At 35.6% G+C, this 15,817-nt stretch overlaps 1 protein-coding gene across 1 annotated transcript in view; it reads left to right on the top strand.

Moving 5' to 3' along the window:
- The window catches only part of hbs1l (HBS1-like translational GTPase), a 44,430-nt gene that overhangs the window by 7,967 nt on the left and 20,646 nt on the right, over positions 1 to 15,817 (top strand). The gene's annotated exons all lie outside the window — the stretch shown is intronic.

Below are 15,817 nucleotides of genomic sequence, written 5' to 3'. Positions count from 1 at the left end.
AAATAAGGTCCAAAAGTCAACATAGCTAATTGAATCTCTGCATGATACCGAAATGTGTGGGCTTTTACAGGAAGTGGTGAAGTTCACAGAAAATATGTCAGCATTGCAGTGTTCTCTGCACCACCCGATTATTTTTTTAACACCACCTACATAGGAAAAAGTGAAGCACTCCAGGGTTTGGTATATTCAATTACGTTTTGTCTTGCAGATGATTTTCAAGTGTGTTGTCTTACATGGGCACACACTTTACATGTATTTATCATTTTTATCAGTAAAAACATGATGTGCCATAGTTCAGAATGGTTATACTACATGTGCAAAGGACTACTGTACTGTTGTTTAGCGTCACAGACAAATTAGTCTATTGTGGTATTTCAAGGCTTCAGTGATTAATTAAAGCAAATTTATTGCAGTTTTAGGAAAAAGACAGGAAGGCATTTAATTGTGAGATCTTTGTTGGACACCACAACTGTTTTGGAAGTAATAAACTATATAGGATACCTATAGCTGCAGACATGGTCATTCAATTGATGTGAAGGTTGTACAGAATTTCATATACATTTAAATGACTGTTGATTGCTATTATTCCTTATGTCCTGAAACTGTTCCTTTCCTGAATGTGGGTTGTGTAGTTTTAGCTGTCATTGTCACATGATCCTACACAATCTTGTACTCCCACTGTTGTATTAACCTTAAAAGTGATATAACACTGTAGTAACGGTAGTGTGCATTAACTGACAGTTTCTCAGGAGCAGCTGAAGAATAATCCTAATTCATGGAGTTTGAGGCATTTCAGTTTTTTAACACAATAAAGGTTTTCTCTTCTTCTCTATTGTAAGTGTATTAACATTGAGCACTGTTATCTTAAGAGTTAGCCCTGGCTTTTATTTGGGAGCTCAGAAGTACTCCCATTTAGTAACTTTGTTTTTAATGACTAAAGGCAGAACAGTATATTTTTATACAGTTCTTTGCAAATGTATTCCATATAACTCTTGCGCAGTTTTCACATTTTGGTGTTTCAAAGCTTGCAGCCGTGACACATTGAAGTAGCAATTAACATTCGTTATATACACAATCTACTCAATATATTTGAATCATAAAACAAAAATAAAGTCAATAATATGAAAGAAAAGGAATCATCATGATTGCATACGTGTTCAAACATTATTATTTTAGATGAAAAAAATAGTTAATGAGTCACACAGTTGAGTAGCTGTGCAATAACAGCAGTTCTTGTGATTTAAAAATAAAAACACCTGTCTTTACGAAGTTTCTTGGTTAGGTAGTGAATTTCAAGGAAAAACTCAACCATGAAGACTAAGGAGATTTCAAAGCAAGTCAGGGTTAATGTCATTGAAAGGCACAGATCAGGAGAAGGGTAAAAAAAACTCAAGTCTCTGAATATCCCGGTGGGCACAGTCTGCTCAGTCATCAAGAAATGGAAAGTGCATCGTACCACCCAGTCACTGCTTAGATCAGGTTGTCCCTCCAAGCAGCCAGGCCAGGATGAAAATGGTGAGGAATTCCATTGTAAGGCAAATGAGAACTTTGTTAAAGTTAGAGTTCAGTGATTAAAAAGAAAAAATGCACATGAGCCAATAATATCCAGGTCCCTCCACAAAGCTTGCCTGTATAGGGAGAGAAAAACCCCTCGTATTCCGTGTCGAGTTTGCAACAAAGCACTTGATTGATCCTGCAAAAAATATAGAAAAGGTCATTGTGGTCAGGTGAGACCAAACTGGAAAGTTTTGGTCAAAATGTCAAGTGTTAAGTTCTTTGCAGACCCAACAGCACATCTCTGAGTCAAAACCATCTCTATAGTCCAGCATGGAGATGGTAGCATCATGCTATGGGAATTCTGCTCCTCTGCAGGGACTGGAATGCTTGTTAGTCTAAAGGTAAAATTGGCAGAGCAAAGTATAGGCAAATAATAGAGGAAAACCTGTTTCATCTGTAATTCCCTTGCAAGCGGGGAAAACTTGAGAGAATCTGTCAAAAATAAAGGACAGAAATTGCACCAAACTGTTATAAAAAGGTGATACAGACCTATAAAGAATTGTAGCTGTAATTGCTAACAATGATGCTTTTACCAAATAGTGAGTTCAAGGGTTGGAATACTTATGCAATCAGCATTTATTTTTTCTCTTTAGTTTTTGCTGACATGTATTTGAACTTACAGTAAGTTTGAACAATCCCTGAATGTATGTTATATTAATTTTCACAAAATGTATGGGCACTATTTTGTAGTTTTAGCAAATGGGATAGCACATTTGGGTTCTGAACACTTTTGCAAGGCATTGTTTATACACAGCTTCCAAGCCATTGGTTCCTAATACAAAGAAGGGTTATTTCTTCCTTGCATTCCCTGTACAAGTGCCTGGTGGAAGACAGCAGTAGGATTTATTGCTCATTGATTAAATTTTTTTAAAGAAAGTCAATTAAAGGCGAGTTCCTATTTTGAGAAAAGGTGTCAATATTTTTATGTTATTGAAATGTTATTAAAATATATATTTTTATATATTTTTTTGTTATAATGTTATTAAAATATATTGTTTGCATGTTCATGCAGTGTAAATTTGTAGATTGCACACCTGTACACTGGCATTATATTTCTTGTATTAACTAAAGCACTAACCTACGAAAGTAATCTGTGATCAGTAAAAATCTGTTAAATTACCTTGAATATAGTTAAACGAATTGTATGTTCTTAGTACATAAACGTTTCAGATATGGGCATTTTGTCTGTACCATTTTCTATTAAGTCTAATTCTTAATAGTATTTCTATAATAGTATAATTCTTAATAGAATTTCTTCCACTGCATCTATTATATATTAATGCCTTTTTAAAAGTAATTCTTTATCTTTTATTGCATGGCTGCCATATGTTCAAAAAAAGTTTTAAATGGTGGAGAAGCTGAAAGAACTTTTCTCTTTTTATACACATTAGCTAAAGCTTTTCCTTGGTCTTCTGATGCTGTACATGAGTGCTTCCTGAAACACGTTTGTGGCTCTGACACACCCTATTATCATTTGCACTATAGAAATTAGTAATGAAACCACCTGAGAGACTTTGTTTTTACTGGAGTGGTCTGCGTACAAGTGTTCTTTGATTGTGGTTACCTGAATTGCAAGTAGCGTGTAGAATAAAGAGTTAAGGTGAACACTTAAATGACACTGGACAAAATGAGGGATTATTGCTGATAACTAAGAAAACAAATATTTTTGTTACTAAAACAAAATGTAGTTCTTTAAGTATGTCTTAAGAATGTTTACCAGTAGAAATCTTTATGCCTGTCTTTCTCAGTTGATAGCTTATAGATCAGATGTTCTCATTTATGCATGTCTTGAAGTATCCTAGGAAATCAGCTTCACCTGTTATTTTTGGGTAGAAGCAGCTGTTGCCACATAGAATACAGATTTGAATGTTATACAGTAGTTGGGACTGTAAATTCAACATCCAAAGTCCTTATTGTCTCTAGTCCCTTGTGAATGCTTTAGCTGGGCTGCACATTGGACAGAAGCTCCACATTCCCTCCCCTGGCATCTACTGTATGTCCTTTTGTGACATTATTTACATGAAGCTCTGCACTGCTTGGACCCATGGAGCTGGAGTCGGAGTGAGGGGGATAGTGGAGGTATGGAGGGGTCCCGCTGACATGGCCAAGTCCTCATGGCACGGTACTTCAATCGTAGCTGCCTCTGAGGAATTTCTGGAGGGCTGGGGCAAGTTTTGTTTTTTGAAAAAAATTTGATTATAACATAACTAGAAAGATGCCCTTTATTTGTAAAAGGAAGTGCCCATCTTTAGACAGTTTCAGTTTATGTCCTCTGGACTGTTTCTGTGTTCGTCCTAAAGTGGTCTTCTTGGTTAAGTTTGTACATGTCAGCATTTTGTGTTTACTTCAGTCAACTTGAGTTTCTCCTGTTGACGGCTAAAGAGTTGAAGTGTTTGTGACATTCTATTAAAGCCAGGAAATTAACCTGGTCACTGTTTTTTAAACCAAGGTACAAACATTCCTTCTGTAACATGGTGAAGTTGTATACAAAACTCCACATGAAGTCTTTCTATTCCATCATGTATTGTTAGCATAAATCCTCTTTATTTTTTGTAGCCCGTAGTGTAATAGAACAAGCTACAGGATGAATGACTGTTCTGTACAAAATATTGCATTTATATTTAACAAGTCACAAGATTGCCATTTTTAGAAAAGCTTGTTCGTTATGGATTTATGAAGTGTTATTTGCATCCCCTAAGTGTTGAGTTATGCTCTTTTATTATTATTTTGTCTGATGCTTTTATTTTAAGGCAGTTTACATTTGTACCCATTTATACAGAGAAAAGCACGTTGTTCAAGGGTGCAGCAGCAGTACATATCATGCCCATGGGATCTGAACCCACAAATCTCCAGTTACAGGTCCAGGGTTTAGGAAGTTCACATTTTTCAAAAAGGGCAAAATTATGTCTGAGGTCCTGTGCAGTTGAACAACAAAGTGACACACTTTGAGTCACTTTAGCTAAAGAACGTTAGGCACTGGGCAGTGTTCAAATGCACTGGATAGAAAAAAGCATTACTCATTCCCATTATCTCACAAATGATAAGTACAGCTTACCACAATATAACACCAGACTGCTTTGTTTCCCACCATTTGATGTAATGACTGTGAGAAATACATTTATATAGAATGTATTTAATATACCCTATAATAAATAAAACTACATTTAAGAAAACCCGAAGTCAATAAATTTTGCCCAAGAAATCTATGAATATTTTAATATGCCATGCCTTTCAGGGGTTAAACACAAGATCTGAATTGATCACAGTTGAAATAATGCCAGCCAATTTAATAGCTATTAAACAGGTCATTCTTAAAACTGGTGTTCTGATTTCCTTTTCCATGACCATTGCATGATGGACATGAAACATGAGCAAAACATGTGCGTCTTCACTTTTCAATATAGTCTTAATCTTCTACAGTGGATCTCAATAATAATCCAGTATGATGAAAGCAAAGCATGTTTGCCCACTGTTTTACACGGATTCTGAGGCCCTTAAGGGATTTGCATTTCTTAGCTACTGTTCTCAGGTCTGCAAGCATCCATGTATGCTTTTCTCAGTGTGTGCTAATCTTTAGGTCCAGTGCAGTTTTCCTAAGTGACAGTCTGTGAAAATGATGTTTTAAGTTATTTGAATTTAAAACAAGTTTCCCCAGCATTGTTGTTGAAGCTGACTTTTTTTTCAGTTCTTATATATCACCCTTTACCTGAAAAAATGGTGAAACTGCAGTTACTCAAACACGTAGCTGCAGTCTTTCCGCAGGTGAGAGAAGATCTACTGTTCTTCTGGTTCATAGTAAAAATATGTGGAGAAACTGCTTATATGGTAAAACTAATGTAGTATTACCTTCAGTTATTTTCATTACATTGGTATGATCTGACTTTTGGTGACTCATAATAAAAAAGGACATTTAATAAGCATTCAGAAGGTGAAAATTTTATACATCCTAACCATGCTGAAAGCACTTTAAGAATAGGGCTTTCAGATTCTTAAATTACACTGTCAATTTAATGATGCATTTATTTAAAACAGAAAATAGTGGTCTAAGTACTTTAAATTTGTATTCTAAAAAATAATAGCAGGTAGAGAAGACAACAGTTTTTATTTTAATGGTAGCAATAATCAGTTAAAATTAAAGCCATTTAATTCCTAGGAATAGCAGGCCTTAGATATTTTTTTTTGCTGTTGCCACATTGTCGATTACTAGAGGAAGTCACAGACTTCACTAAAAAAATACTCAAAGTCACTAAAAAATAATCCGAACTTCCATTTGTGTAGGACTGAATTGTGAGGAGCTCTCCGAGTTTGTACAAGCTGCTCCTACAGCAATAGCAGCTGAGAATTCGTAATAATTGCCCCATTCCAGTGTGCCTGTCCCAGTCCTGGAGAGAAGGCTTGTCTGCAGGTCCTCTGGTTGTCACCAATAACCAAATAGCTGGGATTGGCTTAACTGGAGCAATCTAGCAGCCTAAAATAAACGGATTTGTGTTGTAAAAGACCTGATCTAGAAAGAAAACCTGCCAGATCACCTGCCTTCCAGGAGCACAACTGGATCCAACGCATACAGCCCAACCCTTTTTAGAATAAAATATTCTCACTCGCAAAAAGAAAAATACATGCAAGTACTGTAGGATTCATTTGTGTGAAGGTTTGCCTTGGTTGAAAAACAAACAATGAAACACTTTAAGAACTCAACCTGGGTTTCCACATAAACGTTAGAATGACTAAACTTGATTATACCCCTAAGTACCCCAGTATATGTTTTAGTTTTCATCCTTTGTGTATTTGACAAGAACTTTATTTGTGGTGTTGTTTCAGTAGCCTGACGTGTGTTATGATTGGTGGACATTTCACTTAACATAAAGGTACATTCATTGTACTTAACATACTGGTACAGTCTACCAGTCATTAGAACACAATGGAATGTGCAGAGGCATTACAGTTGACAACAAACTGACTCCTTAAGCTGACATTCATTACCCCCACACCATTACACAACTGTGACACATTTTGGAAATGTCAGTGTACAGGATATTTTCATGCAAATCAATATCTCAAGTTGTGTGTGGCACGACCTAGTAAGGTTGAGTTATGAAGTTGCAGCTGTAGCGACATCTGCATCGCATAGTGACAGATGGGTCACAGCAATATTCTTTATGGGTCTTCCATGGTGCCCCATTGTGTTCGGTGGCGCTGCCATGAAGTAGTTCTCTCGGGTGATCATTTCCATGTCCTTAAGCATGGATGACAAGGCCACGGTTTATCTTCAGTGCTGCCTGTCAGTGGGCTGTAAATCTAGTGTCTGTGGATACATTTCCACTCCAAATTGTGATGTTCCAGGCAGCAGTATCTTCAGTGCTTTTTTTCTCTCTCTTTCACTGAGCATTGGCAGGGAAATGTGATTAAAACTGCCGATCCCCTACCCCTTGCACTTGCAGGCTTGCATACATATGTTTCTTGGCACACATCTATGATTGTCACATGGATGGTATGGAAGAGTACTAAATGTGCCTTTAAGATTGCTTTCAGTAGGCATATTATAACTAATCATACTAAACTTGGTTAAAAGGGCAATGCTGCACATTTATTAATTGGGATTAAAAGCATTTTAGGGTTAGCTTGAAATAGCATAGAGCCAGGGAACTTCTTAAGAACCCTTTACCCTAAGTGTGTCAGTCCTTTCATTATGGCTACATAAAATGTGCATGGGATTACAAACGCATCTCCTATGCTCAGCTTCTGAGGCACCCATGTAAGAAGTTCATATAATTTTTTTCTTCCATTTTTCTCTAAAAATGTAACTTTTTGGGGTGAGAATGAATGTCTATGGCTGTCCTTTTCTTAACTGTTGATGCAATTTTCAGGTTTTATTTGTGAAGAACCTTGCCTTAAATGAATTACATGTAGTGCACAGTACAAGTGTAGTATGATTGTTTTCTTACAGTAAATCATCATACTGTAGAGAGCATTTATTCAAATAAAGAATATTAATGAAGCTTTGGCACAACTGCTCTTATCACTTCAATCATATTGTTTTGAATTGTCTAGGGGTGAGCTGTACTTTGGTTAAATCACCTCAGAGAATTTAAGGAAAGCCCCTTTTCTGCTGGGATGCCCTATACTCACAAATGTGTGCTGGGTAAATTTACTCATTTTGGCACATGAAGAAAATGTGCAATACCCTGGCTTCTAAGATGACTATTTTTGTGTTCTCACCAGCTGTGAAGCAGTAGCTTCAATGTCAAATTACTTGATTTACTTTCGTAGCACTGAAGACAGGTGTTCAAAGTAGCTATAGTCACAGTGTCCTAAGATTTATGTTTTAGCATGCAATTGTTTTTTCTGCGAGTAATACAAATCTTTAGATTTTCATGATAAAAAAAAAGCTTGATTTGAATGTCTTATTTCCTCTCAACGTTTTTGACGTGAACAAGTCATTTCTGTAAAACCGTATTATAAAAAGTATCTCAGTGCTTTCCGATTCTTGTTTCAGAATACTCTGTAATGAGTTTCTGATTCCTTTTATAAGAACAAATTTTTAGGGCAGGCATTTGCAGTGCATTTTTTGTGTGATAAGCTCGTATCTTGGGTTTTGCACTTTGCACCTGTAGATTGTTAAAATGTTGCAAAGTTAATTTAAAAAAACATGCACAATTGTAGATTGTTCTTCATTGCCGCAGTGCATTTAGCTTGAATTTTCCTGAAGTAAACTCAGCTTGTACTTCGTAAACAGGGAGGACATCTAATGTGGCCTGTATGTTTTTAAGAAAACCATGGAAGTTTGTCCCAGGTTAAACAGGCTGCTTTATTTGTGTCCCTGGATGTTTGTTACTGCTCTGCTTTTGCACAACAAGCATCTAATGTTGGGATACCCCCAGCCAACAAAATGAAAATGATTTCACTTACAGTGAGAACTGGATCATTAACCTTCTATCTACTGCATTATATCCTATACAATGTACACAGGTATTTCCCTTTGGCTTATATTAATGTTGACCCCTTCTAAAGTATTGTGGTTCTGCCAAATCACTGTGTGCAGTGAGTATCTGAGCTCATCTAATCTGAACCCATCCACTGTATTTACACGTACTTGTCAGTGACTAGGGATGGAGTTGTGTGACATATACTGTATTGATATAAAACATAAGACTGAAGTGTAACTTTTTTTGTGAATGCACAAAATAGTTGAGAAAAAATATACTTTGATTATCTAATATTGGATTATACCACAGTGTCTGGGTTTCTGTGACTCTTACCAATAATAACCAGCATTCTGACTGTGGATGTCCAGTTAAACTGGACTGCATTTTAAATGAGGATAATGACCTATTCGGATTTAGGCTCAACCATTTCGAGCACTATTGAGCGCAATGGTCCAGTAACTATCTGTTCTATTTGCATGTGTCCAGTACTTTGCTATTTTGAGTCCCTGAGTCAACTGTAACACCAGTTCTGCAAGATGTGGTGCAAAACATGGTAGATATCTCAGTCTATCCTTGATTTGCCACAATGACAGTGAACCCTGGGAGTTTCTGGAGGAAGGTAAGCATAGATCTTGCCTCTCCCTTTCCCCAAATTGGTACAGTGATCCTGGCATTGCACCAGTGTCATAAATTCTAAATGCGTTAGAGGTATAAAATATATTTTTTGTACCTCTGGTCTCATTTTTTAGGTCTTTGCTTTCCTGTGTAGAATAAGCATGCATGCAGTGTGTTGGTTGTGCCACTTTTTCAAATTATATAGGTAAGTACTATTTGGCATGACCACCAAAAGCTAATTTTGACTCCTTCTTACCTGTGTCTCTGGTTTTCATTGTTTTGCAGCACTGTTTCACCTGAATAGAACAGATGGTAGCAAGACAACTTTGTTTTCAGCCCTTTATAAGTATATAGTATATCTATATAAGTATATCTTTAAATTTAGCACACACATTTTTGCAAAGTTTTTTTTAAAGCTAAGAGTATTTACGATATTACATTTCTTCATTTTGATCCGTTTTTAATCCCTTTGTCCATAGTCTTAAACTTCACACATTGCCAGTTCTTATTTAAATACAGTAACAAAACAATTATATGATTTTGGAAATATTCTTTTGCTAAACCAGTTTCTGGTAAGAAACCAAAAAATTGTTCAGTCATATTCACAGAACTGTAACGCTGCACAAATCATCTATCATACAAAGTATCAAACAGTCCTACTGCATTGGCGCTCTCTTCTGGCAAGGAAAGCACGTGAGAGAAACAGTACAGACAGAAATGTGAGCACCTAAGGATTTATCTTGATACTGAGCAGAAAGTGAAAACAGTATTCTTAAGATTAGGCACAAAGGGTCCACTCTTGTATAACTCATTTATGTTAATTTTTTATATGGAAAAATATACCTCAAGAGAAAACATCACGCATAATACTTTTTTGTGTTGTAAAAACCTCTTCAAATCTCTCATTTGTTTTTCCTGTGTCCTCAAACATTTGAATTTTATTTGATCAAATGGAAGATATTATTTTCATAAAACCAAAGTACCCTCAAAAACATTAATACATCTCTTATTTCCAGTACCCCTTAACCTTTAAAGAGAACTGAGACGCTGTGTGTAGTAAATCAGTGCATCTATGTGCTCTTTCTTGACTTTGAAACCAGCAGAAAAAAAAGTCTGCTGCAGATTAGTTTAGAAAGTTACTTAGTAATTTGATGAATGTTATTTTTATGAAAGAGTTTTGTTTGGTATATGTGAAAAGTGAAACTTAACTTCTCATTAAATTAAGAAAAATATGTTTACGTCGGAAATCCCCCCCACCATGTGGCTTTGTCGCTAGGAAATTACCTCTTTTCTTTCTGCACAAGATAGTATGCAAGGTAAGCAATTGAAATTTTATATCCGGCCTCTATTACATATTTCTTAAAATAGCTGTTTCTTTTTTTCTTAAGCTTTTGTTTATCTGAATGTATAGTGATGTTACCAGTTGAAGGTTTTATCCCCCTAAAAAACATGCAGTAGTGCAGCAGTGAAGTATTTTTTAAAACAAAGACAGGCTTTATAATATTTGTTTTAATGACTTTTGGTAATTTTTCTGAAGCACATTATTCCTTCTGTTGACATTGTTGGGGTGCTTGATTTATTAGAATTATATTTTTGACAACTAAACTCTACAAAGCTGTATGAGAATGATATATTAAAAAGACCCCCAAAACATTTTTTAAGTTACCTTTAGAGTCCATAAGTATCAGATTTAGGCTTGGTTGCAATGTTTGTTTTAAAGCTGACACAAGTTGTGTTGATAATTTGGTGCAGAAAGAGAATCCCTCCCTTCAGTGCAAGATGATGATAATATAGTCCAATGTCTGTCTTCACAGATAGAAAGGTACCATCTTACCATTAATGTAGGGCTGTTTGAGATAAAGCAACTGAATTTAGTATTTTTATACCAAAACAAAATTCAGTATCTCCGGTTTGTGAATTCAACATCATTGTCAGTGTAATGTCTAATGTAATATAAACAAAATGTGGTAAGGTTAATATATTTACAGTATATGGGTGGTGTGTAACTTTTTTTTGTTACTTTTAATAGATTAATATGAGCCAAAGCTGGTAATAAGAGAGAAAAAATGAAAACTTAATTTTGAACATTTCCAAACATTTGGACACATTACCAGCCATATACAGGTTCACTTTCACCTCTTATACTCTGTAAAGTGTTAGTTTCCCTCCAGGCTTTCCTGTTGTTTGATTTGCATATCCTGTTGTGTGTTCCACTGGATTCTGTGGTCATTCCTTCTTAAATTATATTCCATGAATACTCCCTATTGCAGAAATAAAATCCTCCCAACAGCTTCACAGAGCGGACTTGCAAAGAATTACAGTACTTCGCTGAAGCCATTATGCAAAAAATGTTCCTAACCTAGAAATAATCTAGTAATATGTCTGTCTTCTTACAAAAGTAACTGAGATGGAAAAATTGAATAAATAGTAAAAAGCATATCATAGTTTGCCTGTAATAATGTTAGATTAATAAAACAGGTCTATCTTGAATAACACTAGCAATGCCAAACTACAAATTCCAGTTGAACACAATGTCTGGTGTTAGTAAGGGCTGAAATTTCTCATACACTGTTGATGTCTTATGTACAGTAGAAATACAGATAAACAAAGGAAAATAATTTTATATATGTCATAATGTGTTTCTCTCTCAAAAAAAGGAGATTTCTCAATCAGGGAGAGATGCTGCAGATATTGATGTATTATATTACTGATCAATGATAAGATAGGAAAATGTCATGAAAAATGCAAAGAAAAGTGTATTGTTTTAAAGAGAACATTAGACAGTACTGCAGATCTTTTTTTGTCTGCAGAGAGGTTTAGAGGCTTTGTTTTCAAATATACATTTCTATTAATAAATGTATTAGGCAAAGAGTAAAAGACTGTTTCTGTTTGTACAGTTCACGCTTTCCTTCTGTAAAATATCATGAAGTAGCTTAAAATGGAAATTTATATTTAATAAAGGGTTTTGTAGAGCATATTAAACAGATTACATTTTTTGTGTTTTTAGCCTTGTATTTACTGTACCACTTTATAAGGCTAAGTCTATCTGCTCTGACATGAGTTTTGACATTTCTTATATGTGAAAATTTGTATAAGAAATTACATGAAGTTGCCGCTTACTGTATATGTGTTAGGGCTGTTGACTTGATTTGCTGAACAAAGTTTTGCCTATCTCTTTTAGACAACCTACACATCTACCATAAAGTGAGCTCATGGCATGCTCAGGTATTCTGTTTGGTGCAGTGGTTTTCAAGGCATGTTATTCTCTATTTTTGTCATACAAAAATATACATAAAGCACAATGCAGAAGAGAGTAGCTAAACCACTTATCTGAAACAAGTTTATCTAGTAATTATAAAAGATGCCAATCAATAACTACATTGTCAATGTTACAGAACATCTAATTTTACTGAAAACCTGTTCTTCGTAGCTTCGTAGGTTGTAAAAATTGTTCTAATGAATTCATCTTCTAAAGATGCAAGGTGTCAATACCTACACCTGCCCCACATAGATGTCTCTTTGTACTGTAGATTAGCATGGTTTTCCAGTGCATGTATTTTTGAAACCTCTAAAACACTAATGCTCAAGGTACTGTAGTTATTTATAGTACAGAGAAAAACGCCATCATCAAGCCATGCTATATTAACTGTTAGAGCTTCCTTATCAATACACCACACCTTTTGAAATGGCTTCACCTTTTCACCTAAACAGGATCTGAAAATTAAGATTTAAGAGGAAAGTGGTCTGAACCTCAAAGCCACCTGGGCTAGCGATTGCTTTCTATTTTGTCTTCATTGTGATAACCACAACTGCCATCAGACATGCTTTTGAAATGTGCACATCATAAACAGAGCTGACAGCTTTCAATCAGGAACTACTCTACCAAAGAGGATGTCTGTTCTTAAGATTTATCTCATCAATGCTGTATTATTACTGTATCGGTAGTGAGCAGATCACTTAAAAGAATGATTATAAGGTTTTAGGGAATGCAGTACAAAACTTGTATTTTCTGGTGAACAAGTGGGGAAAAAAAGCCAATATACTAAACTCATCTCGGGCTTGTAGGAGCTTTAATTGTGTTTCTCCATCATCTTGGCACATCAGTCTGACGTGAGCACAGAGTGGGTATGCTGCACCCACATTGTGCACAAAGAATGTAGTTAGGGGACGAGATGATTATGGCAGTTGAGAGTGGTCTAAAAGGAAAATGTATTGATTTTAAAGAAAAACTTTGTGTAAGCGTCTTTCAATAACACAATACAGTGTAACCATGTGTGATTTTATCTGGCTGCAGTGCCTTTGGGTTAGTCCCTCAGCTTTGACAATCAGTCATTCCAGCGAATCCTGAGGTTCTTGACATTGTCTTGTTGGGAGGAGCTTATTGATTTTATTTGGAGAATAACAAAATTGCCAAAAATAGGATAGGGCACAATCCTGACTTAGTAGTAGCCATTCCCACTGCAGTCTGTTCAAAGAGTTAATCATTTCTCAAAGACGAATTCTCGTCCAATTCATGGAACAGGGTGTCATAGATCTCCAGTGCAACATGGCCAGACTTTAGAGAACCACCAAGGTCGCGATCAAGAATATCTAACAGATTTGATTTTTGAACAAAATGGCGTGGAGGACTTCCTTTCGCTAGAATGTCACTTAAAAATGACATACTTTATACTGAGAAATAAAAAGTGAGGAGCACAAACATTTCCTCCATTTTCTTTTGCATCTTTGAAAAATACCACTTTGAATGCATTATGTTCACATTGGGCTTTTAGCCTCTTTCTCCTGCTGAACATCCCCATGGAAACTCCCTAAAACAGACAGCACTTGCCGTTCCTTGGAAATTCCCTCAGGTTATTTAGATAGATGATGGGCATACAGCTATGGATTCAGCAGTTTTGTTTTCCACCTAGTACTCTTACAGCTGTTTTTCAGTAAAGCAGACATGAAATTGAAAAACAGAAATTTACAATGCAGAAACCCAATGTCTGTTTTAAGAGCTTTTTGAATCCAGTGTTTCATTTGCTTCATAAACAAGACGCATGCATGTAATGTTTTTTCTTAAGCTGGTTTCCTTTAGGGAAATTATGAGTTAAAAACAATGCAATAGTTCTTATCTATTGTTTTAATTTGTAGGTAATATTTCCTATTGGTAAGAAGTGAAGAGGTGGTCTAGAAATTCACTTGCCACATTGCAGTCTTTATAAAAAGCTTCACTGATGCTACTTTGAGGGAATTCTAACTGAAAGATTGTAAGATAAGTCAGAAGGGTGTTAGTATGTCCGTTATTGTTCTTTAGTGTTTTTCTGTATGAAAACTGCTTTGTTTAGACTTTTAAATTGCCCAAATTGTCCAGTCATACCTGGATGTCCTTGGGAGATTAATGCTTTTTCTCTTTATATTCTAATTTGATGTAAAAGTTCATGAAAGCAGACAAGAAGTAGCTGGGCAAAAAAAAACCAACCAGTACAGTAGTCAAACTAAAGGCAAAGTTTTAATTCCTATTCAATTGATGGAATTTGTGTCAGAAATGCTTTGGATGGGTTTTGATCAGTTTTTGATTGTTGAAGCTGACTTTGCTAGTACACATTTTAGCTTTTTCTGGTGTTAATTTGAAATATTGACATTTATAGTGGTTTACAAATCTTAACAGTTTGCTGTAAAATGCGTATTCCTAATGACAATTTCCTAATTTCCTAGTGCCATGTAAAGTAACTGGTATTTTTTTTATTTAATATCCCATATGTTAACCCCTCTTTCTGAATAGCTGCTAACAAACCACCTCTGTAATAGAGAATAGTGTACTGGAGTAGGTAAGTTTAGAGTAGTTTCTAGTGACCATGCTGGCCCAGCTGGTTGTAGTTGGTTACTATGAAGTTACAGCTGTCTAGTGAGACAAGGTTACTCCTGCCAACACAAAGCATTTGGGCCATTTCAGGGTTGGAGACTCCTGGACTGTAGTCAGTGAGCATAACAAAGCTTATTATGTGGTGAGCCTAACAGTCACCTTAAGTCATAAAGGGTTAAGATAAAGTGACAGCTAACAATTGACTAGGAACAAGTTCCAGCTGGTTGTAGAAGAAAACTCACCCAAAATGTTGTTTAATCACTGAGGCTGGTTAAGCTGTCCATTTATGTCTTGTAACTTAAAGATAATTTATTATCTTGGCTTGTTTGAAACAAAGTTCATTTAATTTTAAAGAACAAGCTTTACTATTTATAATAGAAATAAAAACTGGACTAGTCAGGTTCTAAGTATTAATCAGCTCAGGCTGAATAGCCATTACCATGTACAGTGCACCTAAGATTTATTCATGTTCCTGAAGAATTACAAACATATATCACTTCACAGAATGAGTTGCCGATTAAGTTGAATAATTTCCTTACTTTAAAACAGTTCTGTAAATGTTATACTTTAATGATAATCGCATCGCATTGCTCAGAGGAAAGTAAAATTTGTCATAATTTAATTATTGAAAATACCAGTGTTTCTTTGGGATACTTGGAAGTCCTCCAGAACTATACAAAGGCCTCTGAGGTTTCCTGTTTCCCTGGGGTATAAAAGGAGGTAACACATGGAAAACACTTACTGTAGCAGTAGCATCTATCATCTTGGTTCAAAACTGAAAGCTCTTCGAAGACAAGTGCTCTGTAGGCAAAATGGCCATTGACCTCCACAAGCTGAAGGATGACTATAAGAAACTCCACTAAATCTGCAACTTTAG

The sequence above is a fragment of the Lepisosteus oculatus genome, chromosome 2 (genome assembly GCF_040954835.1).
Source record: "Lepisosteus oculatus isolate fLepOcu1 chromosome 2, fLepOcu1.hap2, whole genome shotgun sequence".
In the NCBI taxonomy this organism is placed as follows: domain Eukaryota; kingdom Metazoa; phylum Chordata; class Actinopteri; order Semionotiformes; family Lepisosteidae; genus Lepisosteus; species Lepisosteus oculatus.
Note: the sequence above shows the minus strand (reverse complement) of the source record. Positions and strands in the feature narration are given on the sequence as shown.